The following is a 13376-nucleotide window of genomic DNA, read 5'->3' on the forward strand; positions in this document are numbered from 1 at the left end:
ATCACTGCTCAGTGTCACACACAGCGAGATCACTAATGAGGTCACTGCTGCATCACAAAAAACGTTACTCAGCAGCGATCTCTCTAGCGATCTTGCTATGTGAGAAGTACCCCTTACGCAATGAATTCACTGCATTTATGAGTTTGCATTAAATGGAACCGGTCAGGTCTCTTTTGTCCTCCCGCTAGCAGCATTTAGGTCATACTTCCCTTCCTAACCAGCCCTGTATAACATAATTCTTTAAAATCAAACTTAAAAAAAAAGCATTTATTACCTTTGTTTTTCATATGCGAATTAGACCTTTGATTAGTTGAACGGGAATTAGTTCTCCACACTAATCGGCCCTCTTTCCATGTTATCCTGCCCCTGTGGGTGTGATAGCATGATCTACAGGAGGTGGCGTCACCGCAGCACCTGGAAATTTTGTGCATGTGGACGGCTCATGTCAGCAGCATCAGTGTGTCTACACCTCCTGGCTTCAGAGAAGTGCTCTGGCATGATCGGATGTACAGCTTCTGCACCTCCAATCATGTGCAGTGCACCTCTGAAGATGAGTGTACACTTCCCGGCTTCAGAGAGACACTGCGCATGATCGGATATACAGCTTCTGCACCTCCAATCATGTGCAGTGCACCTCTGAAGCTGAGTGTACACCTCCTGGCTTCAGAGAGACACACTGCGCATGATCGGATATACAGCTTCTGCACCTCCAATCATGTGCAGTGCACCTCTGAAGAGGAGTGTACACTGCCTGGCTTCAGAGAGACACTGCGCATGATGGGATATACAGCTTCTGCACTTCAATCATGTGCAGTGCACCTCTGAAGCTGAGTGTACACCTCCTGGCTTCAGAGAGACACACTGCGCATGATCGGATATACAGCTTCTGCACCTCCAATCATGTGCAGTGCACCTCTGAAGAGGAGTGTACACTGCCTGGCTTCAGAGAGACACTGCGCATGATGGGATATACAGCTTCTGCACTTCAATCATGTGCAGTGCACCTCTGAAGCTGAGTGTACACCTCCTGGCTTCAGAGAGACAAACTGCGCATGATCGGATATACAGCTTCTGCACCTCCAATCATGTGCAGTGCACCTCTGAAGATGAGTGTACACTGCCTGGCTTCAGAGAGACACTGCGCATGATGGGATATACAGCTTCTGCACTTCAATCATGTGCAGTGCACCTCTGAGGCTGAGTGTACACCTCCTGGCTTCAGAGAGACACACTGCGCATGATCGGATTTACAGCTTCTGCACCTCCAATCATGTGCAGTGCACCTCTGAAGCTGAGTGTACACTGCCTGACTTCTGAGAGACACACTGCGCATGATCGGATATACAGCTTCTGCCCCTCCAATCATGTGCAGTGCACCTCTGAAGCTGAGTGTACACCTCCTGGCTTCAGAGAGACACACTGCACATGATGGGATATACAGCTTCTGCCCCTCCAATCATGTGCAGTGCACCTCTGAAGCTGAGTGTACACCTCCTGGCTTCAGAGAGACACACTGCACATGATTGGAGGGGCAGAAGCTGTATATCCCATCATGTGCAGTGTGTCTCTCTGAAGCCAGGAGGTGTACACTCAGCTTCAGAGGTGCACTGCACATGATTGGAGGGGCAGAAGCTGTATATCCGATCATGCGCAGTGTCTCTCTCAGAAGTCAGGCAGTGTACACTCAGCTTCAGAGGTGCACTGCACATGATTGGAGGTGCAGAAGCTGTAAATCCGATCATGCGCAGTGTGTCTCTCTGAAGCCAGGAGGTGTACACTCAGCTTCAGAGGTGCACTGCACATGATTGAAGTGCAGAAGCTGTATATCCCATCATGCGCAGTGTCTCTCTGAAGCCAGGCAGTGTACACTCATCTTCAGAGGTGCACTGCACATGATTGGAGGTGCAGAAGCTGTATATCCCATCATGTGCAGTGCACCTCTGAAGCTGAGTGTACACCTCCTGGCTTCAGAGAGACACTGCGCATGATGGGATATACAGCTTCTGCACCTCCAATCATGTGCAGTGCACCTCTGAAGCTGAGTGTACACCTCCTGGCTTCAGAGAGACACACTGCACATGATGGGATATACAGCTTCTGCACCTCCAATCATGTGCAGTGCACCTCTGAAGCTGAGTGTACACCTCCTGGCTTCAGAGAGACACACTGCACATGATGGGATATACAGCTTCTGCACCTCCAATCATGTGCAGTGCACCTCTGAAGCTGAGTGTACACCTCCTGGCTTCAGAGAGACACACTGCACATGATGGGATATACAGCTTCTGCACCTCCAATCATGTGCAGTGCACCTCTGAAGCTGAGTGTACACCTCCTGGCTTCAGAGAGACACACTGCACATGATGGGATATACAGCTTCTGCACCTCCAAATCATGTGCCGTGGTCTTCTCTGAAGCCGGGACACGTACACTCAGCTTTGGAGGCACACAGACTATGCTGACATGAGCTGTGCGCATGTGCAAGATTTCAAGGTGCTGCAGTAACGCCACCTCGTGGAAATTATGTTATCACCCCCACAGGGGCATAATAACATGGAAGGAGGCCTGACTAGTGTGGGGAACCCTCGCTCCTTTGACTAGTCACAGGCCTAATTAGCATATGAAAAATAATAAATCCTTTTTTTATTATTATTATGCTATACAGGGCTGGTTAAGAAGCTATTTTTGACATGTAACTGTAAAGGCTGCGGGCTTGGAGGGCATAGGGGACTTGACAGGTTCCCTTTCAGGAATGACCCATAATAAAGGTGTGATTATGGAAGAGACGTCTGTACGGGCGCCTGCTATAGATCGGGCGCCTGCTATAGATCGGGCACTTGTCTGCAGTACTGACCCATTCTAGGAGTTATCGGATACATTCTGAATGGACAATAGAGGTGGAACTATACAGCGAGGGAACTAAACACAAAGGTGAGGAACTCAAGGAATGTATCAGCAACTTATGTGAACTGGAAAAGTATGCAAATATGTCCTTACCTCGTTAGGTCCACAAAGTCAGAGCCAGGGGAGGAGAAGGTAATATTCCACCCAGTCGGAGCGGTGACTTGTCCCTTTGTATGCTGTGGGGAAAGTCAGAACAATAAATCCGTTAACAAATGTTCCCCTCCATATAACCAAGGCCTTGTTTCCACCAATAAGGCTTCTGTGGTCATTAGCATGGCAGTGAAGGGGTGGAGGAAACTGATCCAAGAACTGATCCTATAGTTCTTTATGGGATTGTTCACTCTTAAATCACCAAGACACCCTCAGTCATGAAAACAGGAGTCGAGCATGTCCGCTGCCGCTCCAGTCAGGTGTATGAGACAGACGGACATGAGCAGAGCTGCACTCTCCGTCAGCTTCATACACAGTGCAGGGAGCAGTAGTGCACATGCTCCATCCGCTCCAGTCATGTGTATGAGACAGACGGACATGAGCAGAGCTGCACTCTCCGTCAGCTTCATACACAGTGCAGGGAGCAGTAGTGCACATGCTCCATCCACTCCAGTCATGTGTATGGGACAGACGGACATGAGCAGAGCTGAACTCTCCGTCAGCTTCATACACAGTGCAGGGAGCAGTAGTGCACATGCTCCATCCGCTCCAGTCATGTGTATGAGACAGACGGACATGAGCAGAGCTGCACTCTCCGTCAGCTTCATACACAGTGCAGGGAGCAGTAGTGCACATGCTCCATCCACTCCAGTCATGTGTATGGGACAGACGGACATGAGCAGAGCTGAACTCTCCGTCAGCTTCATACACAGTGCAGGGAGCAGTAGTGCACATGCTCCATCCGCTCCAGTCAGGTGTATGAGACAGACGGACATGAGCAGAGCTGCACTCTCCGTCAGCTTCATACACAGTGCAGGGAGCAGTAGTGCACATGCTCCATCCACTCCAGTCATGTGTATGGGACAGACGGACATGAGCAGAGCTGAACTCTCCGTCAGCTTCATACACAGTGCAGGGAGCAGTAGTGCACATGCTCCATCTCCGCTCCAAATAGCAGGTATAGGAACTTGTGGAGGGGAGGCTGTTTTCAGCCATCTAAAGCTTACCACGTAGGGGAGAGGTGATTCTCTTATTTCTGGGCATCACAGACTTGGCCCTATCTTGGATCTCCTCATACCTAACCGACCGAACTTTCAGCGTCTCCCATTCTCACACCACTTCCTCATCTCGCCCCCTATCTGTCGGTGTCCCCCAAGGCTCAGTTCTTGGACCCCTGCTGTTCTCCATCTACACCTTCGGCCTGGGACAGCTCATAGAGTCCCACGGCTTCCAGTATCATCTCTATGCCGATGACACACAGATCTACCTCTCTGCACCTGACATTACCTCTCTACTAACCAAAATCCCACAATGTCTGTCCGCTATTTCATCCTTCTTCTCTGCGCGATTCCTAAAGCTTAACATGGACAAAACAGAGTTCATTGTCTTTCCTCCTCCTCACTCATCTCCTCCAACAAGCCTTTCCATCAAACTTGATGGTTGCTCACTCTCCCCAGTCTCACAAGCACGTTGCCTTGGAGTAACCCTCGACTCTATCTTTCAAGCCACACATCCAAGCCCTCTTCACCTCATGCAGACTACAACTCAAAAATATCTCCCGGATCCGTGCTTTCCTTAACCAAGAATCAGCAAAAACATTAGTGCATGCCCTCATCATCTCCCGCCTCGACAACTGCAACCTCCTGCTCTCTGGCCTCCCTTCCAACACTCTTGCACCCCTCCAATCTATCCTAAACTCTGCGGCCCGCTTAATCCACCTCTACCCTCGCTAGTCCCCAGCCTCGCCACTCTGCCAATCCCTTCACTGGCTTCCCATCGCCCAACGACTCCAGTTCAAAACATTAACCATGACATACAAAGCCATGCACAACCTGTCTCCTCCCTACATCTGTGACCTAGTCTCCCGGTACCTACCTGCACGCAACCGCAGATCCTCACAAGATCTCCTTCTCTGCTCCTCTCTTATCTCCTCTTCCCACAATCGCGTACAAGATTTCTCCCGTGCATCCCCCATAGTCTGGAACGCTCTACCTCAGCATATCAGACTCTCCCCTACCGTGGAAAGCTTCAAGAGGAACCTCAAGACCCACCTCTTTCAACAAGCCTACAACCTACAATAGCCCTCAGTGCAGTAGACCACTGCGCAACCAGCTCTGTCCTCACCTATTGTAACATCACCCATTCCCTATAGACTGTGAGCCCTCGCGGGCAGGGTCTCTCTCCTCCTATACCAGTCTGTTATGTACTGTTAATGATTGTTGTACATATATCCTCTCTCACTTGTAAAGCGCCATGGAATAAATGGCGCTATAATAAATAATAATAATAAGTTTTCTTTAAGCAACAACCCCTTTAGCACAAGTACAACTCATTCTGTCTTACAAGGAGGAAGAGCAAGAAGATAAGGTTTATAAAATCTTTCATTTTATTACCCAATAACCTAACTGATCATAGTGGTAAAAACACACGGGGAAGTGAAAGATTCCAGAATGAAGGGGTTAGTTCTACATAGGTGTAGCCTGTCTAAAATGACAGGTCTCAGATGTGTCTAAAATATCTCTGCTCTGGAGCGTGTCATTGTTTAGCAAAAATCACATGCCTGGTGGTTGAGCCGCCGGCCCCGGTGCCTCTCATTTCAGCCAGGTACGCTTCACTCCGACACGGTGCGGCATTTCAGAGAAAGCAAACATCTAGAAGCCGGCTGGTGGGATTACTCTGAGGGCCAGTCCCTGGTGGGCTCTAACCCCCATACCCTTACTGAAACCTCTCCCGACATGTGTGCATATAGGGAGAGACCTGTCACTGAATGAGTGCGGGGAGGAGAGCAGCCTTGTAGAGTAATCACCCCAGCAACACGGCCCCCGGACGGCTTTACAGGCATGTCTTCTCTGAAATCTCACAAGGTGTCAGAGTTCGGCCCCTTTCACACATCAGTTATTTTCCTTTAGTCACAATCCGTCCAATTTTGAAAAAAATAAAACAGATCCAGCGACTGCTGCCGCTGGATCTGTTTTTATCCCTTTGACTTGTATTAGCATCAGATTGCGATGGATGTATCCGTCGAAAAATGTTTGTCCGTCGGACGGAGACGACGTCCACAGTAACGTTTTTGTACGTCGAAAAAACGGACAGCGATGGATCCGTCACCGTCTGTCGTTTGGTAGAATGGAAGCCTATAGGCGCAGGATCTGTTGTAATCCATAAAATGATGGAATCTGTCAATTGATTCGGTTTTTTTAACTGAGTATGCTCAGATGGGGTGTAAAAACACCGTTGGACTGAAAAAAAACTGATGCGACGGATCTGGGTTTTTTCCGACGGATCCGTTGCATTAGTTTTTCCACAATCTGCGATGGATCTGTCGAGCCAACGGATTGTGACTGATGGCAAAAAACTGGTGTGTGAAATGGGCCGGCATACCGGGCTACCATGACAGGTGCAGTGTGGTACCTGCTAGCTGTGGTTCAGAGTTAGGGCACATACACCCCATTGTGGTTCACAGTTTATGTTTTTAGTAAGCGATAGAACAGGTCATTACTAGTTTGGTGGGTGTCCAACTGTCAGGACCACCAATGATCCTGGGAACGTAGGCATTAGCTCGGGCTTCTCGGCAGTTCCCTAAACAGTGGCTGCCAGAAGCGCTGCTCAGCACCTTGGTTCCGATATCCCATCCTCACCGATCAGAATGGTATAGCAAACTCTAAATAACGGGAATCACAAAACACCTCGAGGCGATAATACTGCCCAAATGGGTAAAAGCACACTAGCCACTGACCCCTATGGCAACCATTAACCCACACCGTTTGGTAAGAGACTGTCAAGACTAAAAAGGCCAGAGATCTCAGAGAAATCAGTAAAGCCGGTACAGACAAGGACGGGGGGGGTGGATACAGACAAGGACGGGGGGGGGAACACAGACAAGGACGGGGGGGGGGGGGGAACACAGACAAGGACGGGGGGGGGGGGGGAACACAGACAAGGACGGGGGGGGGGGGGGGGGAACACAGACAAGGACGGGGGGGGGGGAACACAGACAAGGACGGGGGGGGGGGGGGGGGAACACAGACAAGGACGGGGGGGGGGGAACACAGACAAGGACGGGGGGGGGGGAACACAGACAAGGACGGGTGGGGGGGAACACAGACAAGGACGGGTGGGGGGGAACACAGACAAGGACGGGTGGGGGGAACACAGACAAGGACGGGGGGGGAAGGGGGGGGGCACAGACAAGGACGGTGGGGGGAACACAGACAAGGGCGGGGGGGGGGAACACAGACAAGGACGGGGGGGGGGGGGAACACAGACAAGGACGGGGGGGGGGAACACAGACAAGGACGGGGGGGGGAACACAGACAAGGACGGGGGGGGGGAACACAGACAAGGACGGGGGGGGGGGGAACACAGACAAGGACGGGAGGAAGGAAACACAGACAAGGACGGGGAACACAGACAAGGACGGGGGGGTGGAACACAGACAAGGACGGGGGGGTGGAACACAGACAAGGACGGGGGGGGGGGGGGGGAACACAGACAAGGACGGGGGGGGGGGGAACACAGACAAGGACGGGGGGGGGGGGAACACAGACAAGGACGGGGGGGGGGGGAACACAGACAAGGACGGGGGGGGGGAACACAGACAAGGACGGGGGGGGGAACACAGACAAGGACGGGGGGGGGGAACACAGACAAGGACGGGGGGGGGGAACACAGACAAGGACGGGGGGGGGGAACACAGACAAGGACGGGGGGGGGGGGGGACACAGACAAGGACGGGGGGGGGGGGGGGGACACAGACAAGGACGGGGGAGGGGGAACACAGACAAGGACGGGGGAGGGGGAACACAGACAAGGACGGGGGGGGGGGGGAACACAGACAAGGACGGGGGGGGGAACACAGACAAGGACGGGGGGGGGAACACAGACAAGGACGGGGGGGGGGGAACACAGACAAGGACGGGGGGGAACACAGACAAGGACGGGGGGGAACACAGACAAGGACGGGGGGGAACACAGACAAGGACGGGGGGGGGGGGGGAACACAGACAAGGACGGGGGGGGGGGGAACACAGACAAGGACGGGGGGGGGGGGGGGGAACACAGACAAGGACGGGGGGGGGGGGGGGAACACAGACAAGGACGGGGGGGGGGGGGAACACAGACAAGGACGGGGGGGGGGGGGAACACAGACAAGGACGGGGGGGGGGGGGGAACACAGACAAGGACGGGGGGGGGGGGGGAACACAGACAAGGACGGGGGGGGGGGGGAACACAGACAAGGACGGGGGGGGGGGGAACACAGACAAGGACGGGGGGGGGGGGAACACAGACAAGGACGGGGGGGGGGGGGGAACACAGACAAGGACGGGGGGGAACACAGACAAGGACGGGGGGGGGGGGGAACACAGACAAGGACGGGGGGGGGGAACACAGACAAGGACGGGGGGGGGGGAACACAGACAAGGACGGGGGGGGGAACACAGACAAGGACGGGGGGGGGGGAACACAGACAAGGACGGGGGGGGGGGAACACAGACAAGGACGGGGGGGGGGGGGAACACAGACAAGGACGGGGGGGGGGGGGAACACAGACAAGGACGGGGGGGGGGGGGGGAACACAGACAAGGACGGGGGGGGGGGGAACACAGACAAGGACGGGGGGGGGGGAACACAGACAAGGACGGGGGGGTGGAACACAGACAAGGACGGGGGGGTGGAACACAGACAAGGACGGGGGGGGGGGGGGAACACAGACAAGGACGGGGGGGGGGGGGGGGAACACAGACAAGGACGGGGGGGGGGGGGGGAACACAGACAAGGACGGGGGGGGGGTGGAACACAGACAAGGACGGGGGGGGGGGGGGAACACAGACAAGGACGGGGGGGGGGGAACACAGACAAGGACGGGGGGGGGGAACACAGACAAGGACGGGGGGGGGGAACACAGACAAGGACGGGGGGGGGGAACACAGACAAGGACGGGGGGGGGGAACACAGACAAGGACGGGGGGGGGGGAACACAGACAAGGACGGGGGGGGGGGAACACAGACAAGGACGGGGGGGGGGGGGACACAGACAAGGACGGGGGGGGGGGAACACAGACAAGGACGGGGGGGGGAACACAGACAAGGACGGGGGGGGGGGGGGAACACAGACAAGGACGGGGGGGAACACAGACAAGGACGGGGGGGAACACAGACAAGGACGGGGGGGGGGGAACACAGACAAGGACGGGGGGGGGGGGGGAACACAGACAAGGACGGGGGGGGGGGGGAACACAGACAAGGACGGGGGGGGGGGGGAACACAGACAAGGACGGGGGGGGGGGGGGAACACAGACAAGGACGGGGGGGGGGGGGGAACACAGACAAGGACGGGGGGGGGGGGAACACAGACAAGGACGGGGGGGGGGGGGAACACAGACAAGGACGGGGGGGGGGGGAACACAGACAAGGACGGGGGGGGGGGGAACACAGACAAGGACGGGGGGGGGGGGAATACAGACAAGGACGGGGGGGAACACAGACAAGGACGGGGGGGGGAACACAGACAAGGACGGGGGGGGGGAACACAGACAAGGACGGGGGGGGGGAACACAGACAAGGACGGGGGGGGGGAACACAGACAAGGACGGGGGGGGGGGGGGGAACACAGACAAGGACGGGGGGGGGGGAACACAGACAAGGACGGGGGGGGGGAACACAGACAAGGACGGGGGGGGGGAACACAGACAAGGACGGGGGGGGGGGGGAACACAGACAAGGACGGGGGGGGGGAACACAGACAAGGACGGGGGGGGGGGGACACAGACAAGGACGGGGGGGGGGGAACACAGACAAGGACGGGGGGGGGGACACAGACAAGGACGGGGGGGGGGGGAACACAGACAAGGACGGGGGGGGGGGGGAACACAGACAAGGACGGGGGGGGGGGGGAACACAGACAAGGACGGGGGGGGGGGGGAACACAGACAAGGACGGGGGGGGGGGGGGAACACAGACAAGGACGGGGGGGGGGGAACACAGACAAGGACGGGGGGGGGGGGGAACACAGACAAGGACGGGGGGGGGAACACAGACAAGGACCGGGGGGGGGAACACAGACAAGGACCGGGGGGGGGAACACAGACAAGGACCGGGGGGGGGGAACACAGACAAGGACCGGGGGGGGGGGGAACACAGACAAGGACGGGGGGGGGGGGGGGGGAACACAGACAAGGACGGGGGGGGGGGGGGGGGGGAACACAGACAAGGACGGGGGGGGGGGAACACAGACAAGGACGGGGGGGGGGGGAACACAGACAAGGACGGGGGGGGGGGGGAACACAGACAAGGACGGGGGGGGGGGGGAACACAGACAAGGACGGGGGGGGGGGAACACAGACAAGGACGGGGGGGGGGAACACAGACAAGGACGGGGGGGGGGAACACAGACAAGGACGGGGGGGGGGGGGGAACACAGACAAGGACGGGGAACAGACAAGGACGGGGGGGGAACACAGACAAGGACGGGGGGGGAACACAGACAAGGACGGGGGGGGAACACAGACAAGGACGGGGGGGGGGAACACAGACAAGGACGGGGGGGGGGAACACAGACAAGGACGGGGGGGGGAACACAGACAAGGACGGGGGGGGGAACACAGACAAGGACGGGGGGGGGGGAACACAGACAAGGACGGGGGGGGTGGAACACAGACAAGGACGGGGGGGGTGGAACACAGACAAGGACGGGGGGGGTGGAACACAGACAAGGACGGGGGGGGTGGAACACAGACAAGGACGGGGGGGGGTGGAACACAGACAAGGACGGGGGGGGTGGAACACAGACAAGGACGGGGGGGGTGGAACACAGACAAGGACGGGGGGGGTGGAACACAGACAAGGACGGGGGGGGTGGAACACAGACAAGGACGGGGGGGGTGGAACACAGACAAGGACGGGGGGGGTGGAACACAGACAAGGACGGGGGGGTGGAACACAGACAAGGACGGGGGGGGTGGAACACAGACAAGGACGGGGGGGTGGAACACAGACAAGGACGGGGGGGTGGAACACAGACAAGGACGGGGGGGTGGAACACAGACAAGGACGGGGGGGTGGAACACAGACAAGGACGGGGGGGGGGACACAGACAAGGACGGGGGGGGGACACAGACAAGGACGGGGGGGGGACACAGACAAGGACGGGGGGGGGACACAGACAAGGACGGGGGGGGGACACAGACAAGGACGGGGGGGGGGGGACACAGACAAGGACGGGGGGGGGGGACACAGACAAGGACGGGGGGGGGGGGGACACAGACAAGGACGGGGGGGGGGGGACACAGACAAGGACGGGGGGGGGGGGGACACAGACAAGGACGGGGGGGGGGGGACACAGACAAGGACGGGGGGGGGGGGGACACAGACAAGGACGGGGGGGGGGGGGACACAGACAAGGACGGGGGGGGGGGGGACACAGACAAGGACGGGGGGGGGGGGGACACAGACAAGGACGGGGGGGGGGGGGGGACACAGACAAGGACGGGGGGGGGGGGGACACAGACAAGGACGGGGGGGGGACACAGACAAGGACGGGGGGGACACAGACAAGGACGGGGGGGACACAGACAAGGACGGGGGGGGACACAGACAAGGACGGGGGGGGACACAGACAAGGACGGGGGGGGACACAGACAAGGACGGGGGGGGACACAGACAAGGACGGGGGGGGACACAGACAAGGACGGGGGGGGACACAGACAAGGACGGGGGGGGACACAGACAAGGACGGGGGGGGACACAGACAAGGACGGGGGGGGACACAGACAAGGACGGGGGGGGACACAGACAAGGACGGGGGGGGACACAGACAAGGACGGGGGGGGACACAGACAAGGACGGGGGGGGACACAGACAAGGACGGGGGGGGGACACAGACAAGGACGGGGGGGGGACACAGACAAGGACGGGGGGGGACACAGACAAGGACGGGGGGGGACACAGACAAGGACGGGGGGGGGACACAGACAAGGACGGGGGGGGACACAGACAAGGACGGGGGGGGACACAGACAAGGACGGGGGGGGACACAGACAAGGACGGGGGGGGGACACAGACAAGGACGGGGGGGGGGACACAGACAAGGACGGGGGGTTACGTCCGCTGTCAGTCATGGAAGCGCCATTTTCCACACAAATCGAAGCGTGTACTTTCCTGGTCCGCTTTATGCATGGACCCAGAGCAGCAGCTCTAGCACTGAACACGCCAACGTCCGGTCCTCCCACCCCCAGATTTCCCCTTTCTGGGGAGCCCTATATCCACCATACTGAATCCATTCATACAGACGGCAGATATTTATCTGCAGATCACCACAGATATTCAGCAGATCTCACAAATCCATCGGGTTGCTCACGACCGTCGGTCTAGGGCACGGCCGCCTTTAGGACAGGGCGACCTGATAAGTTATCTCTCATAACTGGAGACGAGCGGTGCCCACTCCTTGTGACAGCCGTCAGCAGGGCGCACGACACACTGGGACCATGGTGACAAGTGCACACACTGACCAAGCACATCACTTTAGAGAATTCAGGAACATAGGAGGTGAGATGGAGATGGCTGCTACACGGAAATATATGGGAGATTGCCATCTGAACTGTAGAAAAGTTGGCATACCGTGCCCACTAGGCTGGCACTGGCACCCATCAGCCATGTAGGGCCCTGGCAGCCTGTCCTTGGAGGGGCTGATCAGCAGCAGTCACATGGTAGGACACCTGAGGTCTCCAGCTGGTACAGACTGCCATCCACGTGTAATGTCCTGGGAGGTCAGTGTGTACACTGTCTCCACGGTACCGCAGCGTCTCTCCAGCTGTCCATCCAGCACAGGGTGACAGTGGGGCCGCCCCGAGCAGCCGTCACCATAGCCCTGATAAAGCCGAGACATGGCCGCTAAGCTCTAACCAGCCGTACTGACCTCCCGGTGCGCTCCCCAGGCTTCCGAGCAGCATCCAGCAGGCATCTACCGCTACCGAACAGCCAAACTACAAGGTCCGGCAGGCTGTGCGGCACAAACCGGAAGTGTCGGGCTCCCTGAAAGCTTTATTGATGCTGACACCTCCTTCCTCCTCGGCGTCTGCTGATGCTTCCACCTCATTCAGATTAGCACACAGTCGGCTCATTCTTTCAGAAAGAAAAGCTCTCCGCCATTTTAAGGCACAAGTGTAATGCGAGGATAAGACTCACATAGCACGGCCTATAACACAATTACAGCTTGTAAAGGAGACAACGGGAGAGCAGTAAACATGGCAGCGCCCCATGTCAGCCCCAGGGAAGCCCCGGAGAGGGCAGAGGTTGTGGGCTCAGGATTGCCAGTCCGTTATTAT

The 13376-nt window shown here is 57.6% G+C and overlaps 1 protein-coding gene across 1 annotated transcript in view; it reads right to left on the reverse strand.

Moving 5' to 3' along the window:
- The window catches only part of FAM3C (FAM3 metabolism regulating signaling molecule C), a 116042-nt gene extending 102971 nt beyond the window's left edge, over nucleotides 1-13071 (reverse strand). Inside the window, exons 1-2 of the mRNA XM_075345049.1 lie at nucleotides 12968-13071; nucleotides 2998-3080 (exon numbers count right to left, since the gene is read on the reverse strand). The gene's annotated coding sequence lies outside the window, so the exon portion shown is untranslated. The remainder of the gene's footprint in view (nucleotides 1-2997; nucleotides 3081-12967) is intronic.
- Nucleotides 13072-13376: the final 305 nt, after the last annotated feature.

Source organism: Anomaloglossus baeobatrachus, chromosome 4 (assembly GCF_048569485.1).
Source record: "Anomaloglossus baeobatrachus isolate aAnoBae1 chromosome 4, aAnoBae1.hap1, whole genome shotgun sequence".
In the NCBI taxonomy this organism is placed as follows: domain Eukaryota; kingdom Metazoa; phylum Chordata; class Amphibia; order Anura; family Aromobatidae; genus Anomaloglossus; species Anomaloglossus baeobatrachus.